Raw genomic sequence first — 12,113 nt, 5'->3', positions numbered from 1 at the left:
AAGTGGAAAAAGATATTTTCAATAAATATACCTGACCAGAAAGAGAAAAACAAATATCGTATATTAATGCATATATGTGGAATCTAGAAAAATGGTACAGATGAACCAGTTTGCAGGGCAGAAATTGAGACACAGATGCAGAGAACAAATGTATGGACACCAAGGGGGGAAAGCCACGGGGGCGGAGGGTGGGGGCTGGGGTGGGATGAATTGGGAGATTGGGATTGGCATACAAACCCTAATATGTATAAAATGGATAACTAATAAGAACCTACTGTATAAAAAAATAAAATTCAAAAAATTCAAAATAAATAAACCTGACTAAATACTTGTATGTAGAATATATAAATAACAATTTAAAAATCCGGAAGAAAAAGCCCAGTTTAAAACAATGAGCAAAAGACTTAAGCAGGACACATCATAGAAGAAGATATCCAAGTGATCAAAAACGTGAAAATTAATCAAAATAAGGAAGGTAGTAGGCTGAGTAATGGCCCCCCAGGAGATATCCTTGTCCTGGGCCCTAGAAAATGTGCATGTTATCTTATATGACAAAAAAAGGAGTTTGCAGATATGATTAAGGATTATGAGATAGATTTCCTGGATTATCTGGTGGGCCCTAAATGTAATCACAGTGTCCATAGGAAAGAGAGGCGGAAGGACATCTGACACATAGAAGAAGAGAAGGCAATGTAACCATGGAGGCAGAGGTTGGAGTGATATGGCTAAGGAATGCTGGCAGCCACCAGAGGCTGGAAGACTTAAGGAATGGATTCTCACCTGTTGGCAGTGTATCCCTGCTGGCTCCTTAATCTTGGCCCAGTGAAACTGATTTCGAATTTTTGGACTCCAGAGCTATGAGAGAATAAATTTCTGTCATTTTAAGCCATCAAGTCTCTGATAATTTGTTTCAATAGCCACATGAAACAAATACAAGGGCAATGCAAATTAATGTCGCCATGAGAGAATTATAAATCCACCAGAATGGCTAAAACTAAAATAACCAATCATTCAAAGTGTTGGTAAGAATGTGAAACAATGAGAATTCTCAACTACTGCTGCTAGGAGTGTAAATCACTTCAGCTGCTTTGAAAACAGTTGGCATTATTCGATAAAGAGTAGCATATGCATATGTTATGATCAGCATGTATTCCTAGGAACATATGCAACAGAAATGTGTGCACATATGGGCCATGAGACATAAAAACTGTTCATGGCAGCAGGATACATAATAGCCCCAAACTGAAGATACTCTAAATGTCCATCAACAGTAGAATGTATAAATAAATAGTTATATATTTATATAGTAGAATGCATATGATAGTGAAAAACCAGATTGACTCACATGCAGCAACATGGTTGAATTGCAAGCATAGCATCGACTGAAAGAAGCCAGGAACAAAAGTATACGTTCCGCATAAATGCCATTTCTATAAAGTTCAAAACCCAGGCATATCTAAAAGACAAAATAATGATTACCTTGGGGAAGAGGGAGGAAGTAGTAGTTAGGAGGGGGCTTGCAGGGGATTTCTGAAGTGTTGGTAACTTTATATATCTTGGCTTGTGTAGTAATTACATAAGTGTCTACATTGTCTTAATCCATTGAGCTGTTTATTTGGCTTGTGCATTTGTGTGAGTGTTGTACTTCAATAAAAAAAAGTTGAAAAAAAATTCATGTCATATTGTTAGGCATCATAATTTTGTGTCATTTACATCAGTAATGTGGAGAGAGTCCTGGGGTGAGGGAAGTTACCAGCCAACACACTGATAGACGAGAGAGGGATGCCAAGCATTCAGTTACAAGAGGATCTAGTGAACCTTCATTTCTTGTGTACTCCTATTAATCATTGGAGCCAATACTGGAAAGAAACTATGTTTGTAATGAATATGAAAATCTTTTCAACTAAATATATCTCTGTTGCATATAGTTATGTCCCTTTTTTTCAATACTAACATTGTTTATTTATGCCCTATTTTTTTCCTTAATCGATCTTGCTAGAGGTTTCTCGGTTTTATTAGAATCTTCAAAGAACAAACTTTTGAATTTGTTTATCCTATTGTGTCTTTGTTTTCTATTTCATTAATTTTAGTTTTATTGTGCCACCTCACAGCAGCCAGAATGGCCACCATTAAAAACTCTACAAGTAACAAATGCTGGAGAGGGTGTGGAGAAAAGGGAACCCTCCTACACTGTTGGTGGGAATGTAAGTTGGTACAGCCACCATTGAAAACATTATGGAGGTTCCTCAGAAGACGAAAAATAGAATTACTATATGATCAGGCAATCCCACTTCTGGGCATATATCGAGACAAAACTCTAATCCAAAAAGATACATGCACCCCTATGTTCACAGCAGCACTATTCACAATAGTCAAGACATGGAAACAACCTAAACGGCCACTAACAGATGAATAGATAAAGAAGATATGGTACATATACACAATGGAATACTACTTGGACATAAAAAAGAATGAAATAATGCCATTTGCAGCAACATGGATGCAACTAGAGATTATCATACTAAGTGAAGTAAGTCAGAAAAAGAAAGACAAATACCATATGATATCACTTATATGTGGAATCTAAAATATGACACAAATGAACCTATCTATGAAACAGAAACAGACTCACAGACGTAGAGAACAGACTTGTGGTTGCCAAGGGGGAGGGAGTTGGGGGAGGGATGGGTTGGGAAGTTGGGGTTAGCAGATGTGAGCTATTATATATGGAATGGATATACAACAAGGTCCTACTGTATAGCACAGAGAACTATATTCAGTATCCTATGATAAACCATAATGGAAAAGAATATTTAAAAATGTATATATATATATATATATTTGCATAACTGAATCACTTTGCTGTACAGCAGGAATAAACACAACATTGTTAATCAACTATAATTCAATTTAAAAAAAAGAATGAGAATTGTGATTCTTCCAGTATAACAAAACAAAAAGCAACAAAAAGAACAAAAAAATATGTCTACAAATTCTTTGACATTTCTCCCATCAACAGGAAGAGTCTTCGTTTCCCTTCCTTTGAATATGGGTTGTACCTAGTGATTTGTTTCTAACCAATAGAATGTAATGGAAGTGACACATGACTTCTGAAGATAGATTAGAAAAGGTGATATAGCTTCTGCCTGGCCTTCTTTCTAAGCATCCAACCCAGCCACCATGCTATGTTAGGCAGCCACATGGCACAACCACATGTAGGTGTTCTGGGCATAGCCCCATGGAGGTTCCAGCCAATAGCTAGCATCAACTAACCAGGCAGGCAAGTTAGGGAGCCTTCAGATGCTTCCAGCATCCAGACTTTGAGCCATCCTAGCTGATTCCGAGTAAAGACAAGATGTCCCCACTGAAGACAAGATGTCCCCACTGAACTCTGCCTAAACTGCAGATTTGTAAGCAAAATAAATGCTGTGATTTTTCTGAACCAGTAAATTTTGGGGTGGTTTATTAAGTAATAATAGAATACAACTTGCATCCTAGACTTATTACAGTTTTCCTTCAATTAGTACTTTTACCAATTCCCCCAAATAGAATTTTACATTATAATGATAATCAAAAGAAGTTTAATTCCATTTATCTCTCTCTTTTATTGTGCTATTGTTATATATTTTACTTCTATATATATTCAAATCCCTACAAGATATTATAATTATTTGTCTTTTATAAACCAGTCTGTATTCATTTAGATTACCCACATAACATTTCTGGTGCTCTTCATTCCGTTATGCAAGCCAGTGGTTCCATCTAGGATCATTTTCTTCAGCCTTTATAACTCTTTAGTATTTGTTGTGATAAAGATCTACTGGTGATAAGCTCAGCTTTTGCTTGTCTGAAAAGGCTTTAATTTTTGCCTTCTTTTTTTTGAATAATATTTTTACTGTGTACAGAATTCTAGGTGAGAAGGTAGGAAGTTTTTTTTGTTCTTTTAGCATTTTAATGCCATTCCATTATGTTCTGATTTCCATCATTTTTGTTGAAAAGTAAGCTTACAGCTTTATTGTTGCTTCTTTGAAGGTAATGTGTGGGTTTTTTTCCCTCTGAGTGCTTCAAGATTTTTCTGTTTTTCTTGATTATTAGCAGCTTAACTCTCATGTAGCCAGATGTGGTTTTCTTTATACTTTTATTCTACATGAGGTTCATAGAGTGTCTGGATTCTGTGGTTTAATGTCTTTTATCAACTTTGAAACATTTTTAGCCAGTATTTCTTCAAACGTTTTTTCTGAACTATCATTTCCTCTCCATTTCTAGGACTCTAATTACATGCACGTTAGACTGTATCACTATTCTTCATATATCTCTTACATTCTTTTTTGTATTTTCTATCCCTTTTTCTCTTTCTGCTTCAAACTAAGTATAGTTTACTTACTTGTTTTCCAGTTTACCAGAAGGTCTCTGTTCTACCATATCTAATAGATTCCAGGTCTCTGTTGAAATTCTCCATATTTTCCTCTGTTTTATTGAACCCATTTATTATTTTTATTTTAAAGTCCCTGTCTGATTACTTTAATACCTTAATTATCCCTAGGTCTATTTTTATTGTTATTTTAAATTATGGCTTTTAGTTATTTGGTTTTGTTTTTTTTTAGCCAGATATTATGGATGAAAAATTGGAGAGGCTATAAATGCTGTCATATTCCTCCACAGAAGATTAAGTTTTCTTCCAGTAGGTATGTAAAATACAGAAGGATTATTTTAATTCTTTTGAGAGATGGTTTTAGTTATTATCAAGGTTTTTCTATTTTAGGTTTGCCCTTACTCCCAGGATACAGTACTTCCGTATTTTGACTGAAAGCCCTGGGTATTTATCGACACCCCCTGCCTTACTTCATCTTGCCTGGGCTTGAACTCAAATTTCAATCTTTGCAACATTGCACAGCTAGTTAATTAAACTTTTGCTCAGCTCTTTTGTTCTCTCAGATGCTATTTTCTGCTGGGGTTTTTGGAGTCTCACTCTGGGCATGTGTCACTAAGGAGTTAGCCAATGAGGGGGTAAACTTGGGGGATTTGGACAATTTTCTCATTTCACTCCACCTTGAATCCCTGTTATCTATAATTTTTCCTCTCAAGTCCTAGACACTTAGGCAGCCCCAGATTCCAACCTACTTCCCCTGAGTCCAATAAGATTCCTACCTTTCTGCTTGGGGCCTATTTCCCCTATTTTGTGAATTAGAAAATGCCCTCAGGGGAAAGTCATGGTGAGTGCGGACCTGCACTCCAGTGCTTCTCTTCTCTCAAGGATTGTAATCTTTCCTTTCCCATCTTACCCGAACTGGGTGCTTTTCAGTTCCTTCACGCAGTTGTTTCACATATTAGCTTTTACAGTTGTTTTCAGCAGGAAGATTAGTCCATCATATCCTGAACCAGAAATGTCAATATTATTTTTTGGAAAATAAATCTGAAACTGAGCCGCCCTACAACCAAGTTCCCCTGCTGAGTTTACGATTAACCTCTCTATCCAAAACTTTATTCCTTTTCTTGTCCCATACCTGTTCCCCTCAGGATTGAGGAGTATCAGAGGAAAGGGGGGATTGAAACCGAGCAGGACCCTAAGGGGCCCTCCCAGGTACAAAAGCCCCTCTGCCCCATTTCTTGTTTTTAGAAAAAGGCTTTAGTCTCCTGGGCCACTGCTGAGTTCCAAAGAGCAGACATAAACAGTTACTAATTAGGGATATACATAACAATCTGATACATATCTCTGAGTTCTTCTGCAGGAGCTAAGGACCCCATACCCCACCAGATGGAGGATGGTGACTTCTTGCTGAGCACAAGCACTAGACTCCAGACTGGTTGGAACCAGAAAGTTGATGATCAAGATTCCTGAAACATCACTCTGTTACCTCACCACCAACCAATCAGAAGAAAGCCATGTACCCTGCAGTCCTCACCTGAAATGTTGCCTTTGAAAACCTTTCCCTGAAAGCCACTGGGGAGTTTGGATCTTTTGAGTATGAGTTGCCTGTACTCCTTGCTTGGATCCCTGCAAATAAACACTGTACTTTCTTTCACCACAACCCAGTGTCAATAAATTGGCTCTGCTGTGCAGTAGGCAAGCAGACCCTAGGTCAGTTCCATAACCAGACTGATGACAGTGGACTATAATTGGGAGAGACTGCTGGCCTAAAGGTCTGTTAGGAGGCTACTGCAATCATGTAAACAAGGGATGGTGAGAGCCTGACTAGTGAATAGCTGCATTTAGGACTGGATTCAAATCTTTCATTTATGCCACCTTATTATTTATTCATAAGACTCTGATGAAATAGCAATATTAAGTAATAGTCATTGAGTGCTTATTATGTGTTAGGCACTGTTCTATCTCTTTTACATGGATTTTCTTATTTAAGTCCTATGCTTTTTGGATACTATTATCATCATTCTGAATTTTACAGATGAGGAAACTGAGACACTGAGGGTTTAAATGACTAGCCCAGCATCACATGGACAGTAAATGGCTCCTCTGGACTTTGAGTCAGGGCCTCTAGCTCCACCTTCTGTTCTTAACTATTATGCTCTGCTGCTCTCATCATTCCTTGGAACAGGTATTATAAACGGAAGAGGCTGATAATCCGTATTCTCAGAGGGAGAAAAGCAGAAAAATGAATTCAGTGGTTATTTTGCAGTTGTTTGGAAAAATTAATGAAGTAACACTTAAGGGAAGTGATAAATCTGGAGAAATGAAATTAAAGAAAAAGATAATTTTTTTAAACAAAGGAATAGATTCAAGTCTTTGTAGATTTAATGGTAGAGAGTCATGATATGGCCAAGAGTAGGCAGTCGAGACAAGCAGATAACTTGGAAGATCCGAGATAATTATAGTGATAAAAGTTATTAATTGATATTTTATATATGGGCATGCCCCCACTCCCCGCAATATTTTCCCTTGTGTTCTTGGTGATGGTTCATTTTAACCAGAAAATTTAAAATAAAAGTTTAAATATTAATTAAATGAACGAAAGAAGGAAGTACAATTCTAATATGAAGAGCTTGTATCAATTCATCTTACCCACTGGAATCTGAGGGTTGGTTCCACGTGATGGAGCATGGAGAGGTCACTCCACTAGAGGGCGTCGAGGTCTTGTCTCAGTTTGGTGAGTGAAGGTGTGGTTTGATTTATTCTTATTCTGATAGTTTGACCTAAATTAGTGAAGGATTTAAAGAAAGATCAAAGTTAAAGATGTAATTTATCTAGCACAATTTGGGGAAAAGTTTATAGAAATTGTATTATTCTTGAACCCACTTCCTTGGTAACTAATTAATTATGTTAATGAAAAGTCAGGAGTTTCTCTTAAAACCAAATCTGATGCTACTCATAATGTAAGCCATGGAATTATCAGGGGAAAATATATTATTTGAAGATTATTTAAAAATACTTTTTTTCCCTCCAACCCGATTTTGAAGATATTTGACATTTTCCTCTATCTGAGGTAAGAATTCAATTATTTCATGTAAAAATGACAAAATGGGACTCCCTAAACTGTTAATAATGGTTACTTCTGGGAGAGGACAGTGTGATTTTGGAGAAGGTGAAGATGTTTGCTTTTTATACACCATACCTATATATGGTTTGAATTTTTATGAACATAAAGTTTATAATTTAAATAAAAAGAAGAAAATTCAATTGCATTTAAAACTTGGTTAGGAAGCTACTATAAAAATGAATTAGAAATAGAAGTCAATATAATCTGCTTAAGTATTTATAAATTCAGTGTCCAAGTAATATTAATAAGCATTCCACAGTAGAACACCAAAAAGGAAGGGAAGTTGCTGTTACCACTGTATACCTTAGCATCTCTTGGGTTGTGTAGTGGATAGTCACACACAGGCTCTGAAGTCTTCAAAAATGAAACAATTTTTTCTAGCTCCAGTTTAGTTGAGAATGGAACACTTTCTTCACACTTAACAAAAGAGTTAATAACACAGTTGTATAACCCTCTGTTTGAAAAAAAGTGACATAGAAAAGAATTAACTATATATAAACAAAGAAACACTTATAGTCAAAATAAATTATGTCCTGGAATGGGGTCCTTTAATTATAAGCTGTTGGGAAAATATATAGGTGCACTGATTACATTATCTCCTTCTGCATTTTTATTAGAAATATGTAAGTACCTTTTACTTCTTTTAGGAATATATTGTGGATAAATCGAATATCAAACCATATAAAAATTAAGAAGTAAAAACCTATAAATGTGAGTAGCAACCCCATACTATCGTTGACTAAACACTCTTGAACTGCTGTGCCCTGAGGAGTGTCAGATGGTTGGATGGAAGCAGTGTCAGGGCCTTCATGTTTTCACTGCTAACCCAGTCAAAGGGGCCCTCTTCCTGCCCAAAGGACTAGAGTTAAAACATCCCTTCCATCAACCCAGCAGGGGAATATCACAGAGGCCTCCAGCATCCATCCTCCAGGAGGACACAGAGCACAAGTACGTTTTACCAAGCATGTTGAAAGGAAAGAACGTTTCAGGAATACTAATTACCAAGATAGAATTAAGAAAATAAATTTCGAACAATCAGATAAGCAGGAGGCTAAGCTATTTTTGTTTTTTGTTTTTTTTGGAAATAGAGGTGAAGGCTCTGATGATGGAAGAAACAGATGAGAATACTATGGGACACACTTTGGAGAACCAGCAAAATCCAGACAATGAAAAAAAAAGACAGCAATCTGATTTGAACAAGAGTAGAGACCATTTTCTTACCTATAGCTGGCTAAACATAGGATGTGTGTGTGTGTGTGTGTGTGTGTGTGTGTGTGTGTGTGTACTAGCCACTGTGTGTGAATAATACTACATTTCCCCCAACTGTGTATTTTTGGTAAATCTGTAGTATGAAACTATGCATAACTTGCATATTTAGTCATTATTTCTCAAAATAAGTTCAGTCTTCCTTCAAGTCCTTTTTATTTACGTATTTATTTTTTATGAAATGTAGGTTAAATAATACCATCAGGTGTCTGAAGTGGGTTGACACTACTTAATTAATGTAGCCAAAATTGCTTACCCCAACTGTGTAAAACATAATATAGAGCATCTGATAAACAAATTTTTTTTTGGTCTGGATATGTTAGGTGTTGCAGAAACAAATCTTATTCTTTTTTTAAATTTATATATACATATATATTTTTTAATATTAACTTATTTATTTATTTGGTTGTGCCAGGTCTTATTTGCAGCAGGCGGGCTCCTTAGTTGCAGCACGCGGGCTCCTTAGTTGTGGCATGTGAACTCTTAGTTGTGCTCATGGTCTCCTTAGTTGCAGTGTGCATGTGGGATCTAGTTCCCTGACCAGGGATTGAACCCAGGCCCCCTGTATTGAGAACGCAGAGTCTTAACCACTGCTCCACTAGGGAAGTCTCAACAAATCTTATTCTTAATGTCCCTGGATATTTTCTACTTATTATTTCAGAATTATATTGCAGAATTCTTCATGTCATCTACTTTTTAAAAATTCCATTATTTAGATTAATTTGGACATTCAGTATAAGTGACTACTCATTCTCATGCTATAAATCTATGTTGAACAGCACTAAAAATCTATCTTACAAAGAATTTAAATGTCCTAATTAAAATCTTGTAGCCAAAATTAATTATAATCAGTAAACCTCCATTTTAAAGCTTCTGCCAACTTTTCAATTGTTTTGGAAAATTTCTAGCTCAGTAGTCTTACTTCCTTATATCTTTTTTTTAAAAAATTGGAAAATCTGAACCCTCCTAAGGAGGGCTGATGCCTGTGAGTAAGTAAAATAGGTAACACATCAACCGTGGAGTATGATTTGGGGGACAGGAAGGGTGCGGTGGGTTCAAACATGCTCTTCCACAGTTGGACATGATTTGGATTATTTCTGGCTTAGATGATAAAGTTGGAGTCCTCGTCTCTGTAGCACATAATTAACAGACATACAGGGTACACTATGGAACAAGACAGACAACTACTTTCTAATTCTCAAGTTACCATTTAACTAGATTGGACACTTTGTCCATGTCGGCTAATTTCTCTGGGCTTTCTATTACAGCATATATAAAAGGTAGATAAGAAAACCATCTAAAATGTACTATTGTACTGCTGAAAACCCAGATGATAAGGGAAAACATCTTTTATTTATGAAATATGTGAAACCTACAGAAAATTAATTAACAGCTACCATGAATTTACCACCCAGATTTAAAAGATGTGAACAATCTGCTGAAACTGGCACAAATTTCATTTTGTATTAAAAAATAAAACACTACAGATATAGCAAAAATCACCCCCTTGCCTCCGGTATCATTTTTCCCTCCCTTCTCAGAAGTCATTGGTGTGTATCATTTCCAGGCATATGTTTGTTAACTATATAAGTATGTACCTCTAAAATTATAAACTATTGTTTTGGGTGTTTCAAATATTACATGATAGCATATGTAAGTATCCTTTGACAGCTTGATTTTTTTTTACTTGACATTATATTGTTGAGATTTATTTACATTGGTACATGTTAATATTGTTCATTCATTTCAACTGCTCTATAGAATTCTGTTATGTGAACAAACAGTTTATTTATTTCTCTACTGGAAGTCAGATTGGTTCCTTATTTTTACTATTAGGAACAATACTCTCATGAACATCCTTATATTTCTCTCATGCATATGCATAAGAGCTTTTCTAGGATAGCCACTGTCTTAGCTTTGGCTGCCATAACGAAATACCATAGACTGGGTGGTTTAAACAGCAAAAATTCATTTTTTCACAGTTCCAGAGGCTGAGAGTCCAAGATCAGGGTGTCAGCCTGGTTGGATTCTGGTGAAATCTCTCTCCCTGAATTGTAGATGGTCACATTCTAACTCTCTTCTCACAAGGCAGATAGAAGGAGAGAGAGGTCTCTTTTCACCTCTTCTTATCATATCAGTTTAGGGTCCCACCCTTATGATCTCATTTAACCTTAATTACCTACTAAGGACCCTATCTCCAGATACAGTCCCATGGGGGTTAAGGCTTCAACTTACAAATTTTGGGCAGACACAATTCACTCCATTGTAGCCACCTAGTAGTAAAATTGCTGGGTTGTGTGAAACCTACATCTTCAACTTTTCTAGATATTTCCAAATTGATCTCTAAAGTGGTTGTAATAATTTACACACTCTCCAGCAAGTATACAAGTGAAGGGGTATTTTTTAAAATATTTATTTATTCATTATTTATTTTTTGGCTGCACCAGTTCTTAGTTGCGGCATGCATGCGGGATCTAGTTCCCCTATCAGGGATTGAACCCAGGCCCCCTGCACTGGGAACGTGAAGTCTTACCCACTGGACCACCAGGGAAGTCCCAGTGAAGGGATATTTTTAACTACAAGAACTAAAAAATCCCACATGGAAGATAGAGTGTATATTTTCAAATTGCAACTTCTTTTTCCAATTCCACCAATGTCTGGAAAGTCTTCTTCCAAGTAGCTCTCTAAGTATTGGCTTCTGCCAATCAGTTCTTTCGTTTGTAGCCATTGTGCTACATGGAGTGGTCTGTCCTCCTCTTTAATCCCAATATAAAAACCACTGACCTTACTCAATCCAATAGAGCTTCATTAGGGGTCAGTGATGTGGAATAGAACTTCTCGATGGATTCAAAGTGATAGCTAGAGAGTTTTCCCAGAGCAGCCAGACCTTGTTTGCTGGGGACAAATGGTACAAAGAAAGTTTCAAGCGCATTTCAGTACAGCCCCTCAAGCTCCCAGTCATCTCTGGTTCCAGCTATGAAAAGCCAGTGTTCTTGGACATCCACAGTGTTTTTTGTTTTTGTTTTTTTCAAATAAGATATGCAATTTTCCTTAAAAATGGTTTAAACAGCATTTGATTCCCTCCCTCTCATTTCCTCTGTCACTCCTCTTCCCCTAATTTAGCATCTTGCTTTCTCATTTCTTCAGCACTCAGGAGCCCCATTTTCCTTTTGTTAATGTGATTCCTCCTCATGCAAGCACAGGGAGGTTTTATTTGCCCACTGAGGTATGAGTCTGTGAATAGAGAAGTGTCTGATTAGAGAAAGAGATGGTTTCTTATGTTTCAATCATGTAGACAGTCTATGAATCAAAAGGGATTTTTCAGAGTGAGTTAAGCAATCTATTTTCCTTCCC

The sequence above is a fragment of the Balaenoptera musculus genome, chromosome 5 (assembly GCF_009873245.2).
Source record: "Balaenoptera musculus isolate JJ_BM4_2016_0621 chromosome 5, mBalMus1.pri.v3, whole genome shotgun sequence".
Taxonomy (NCBI): domain Eukaryota; kingdom Metazoa; phylum Chordata; class Mammalia; order Artiodactyla; family Balaenopteridae; genus Balaenoptera; species Balaenoptera musculus.
Note: the sequence above shows the minus strand (reverse complement) of the source record.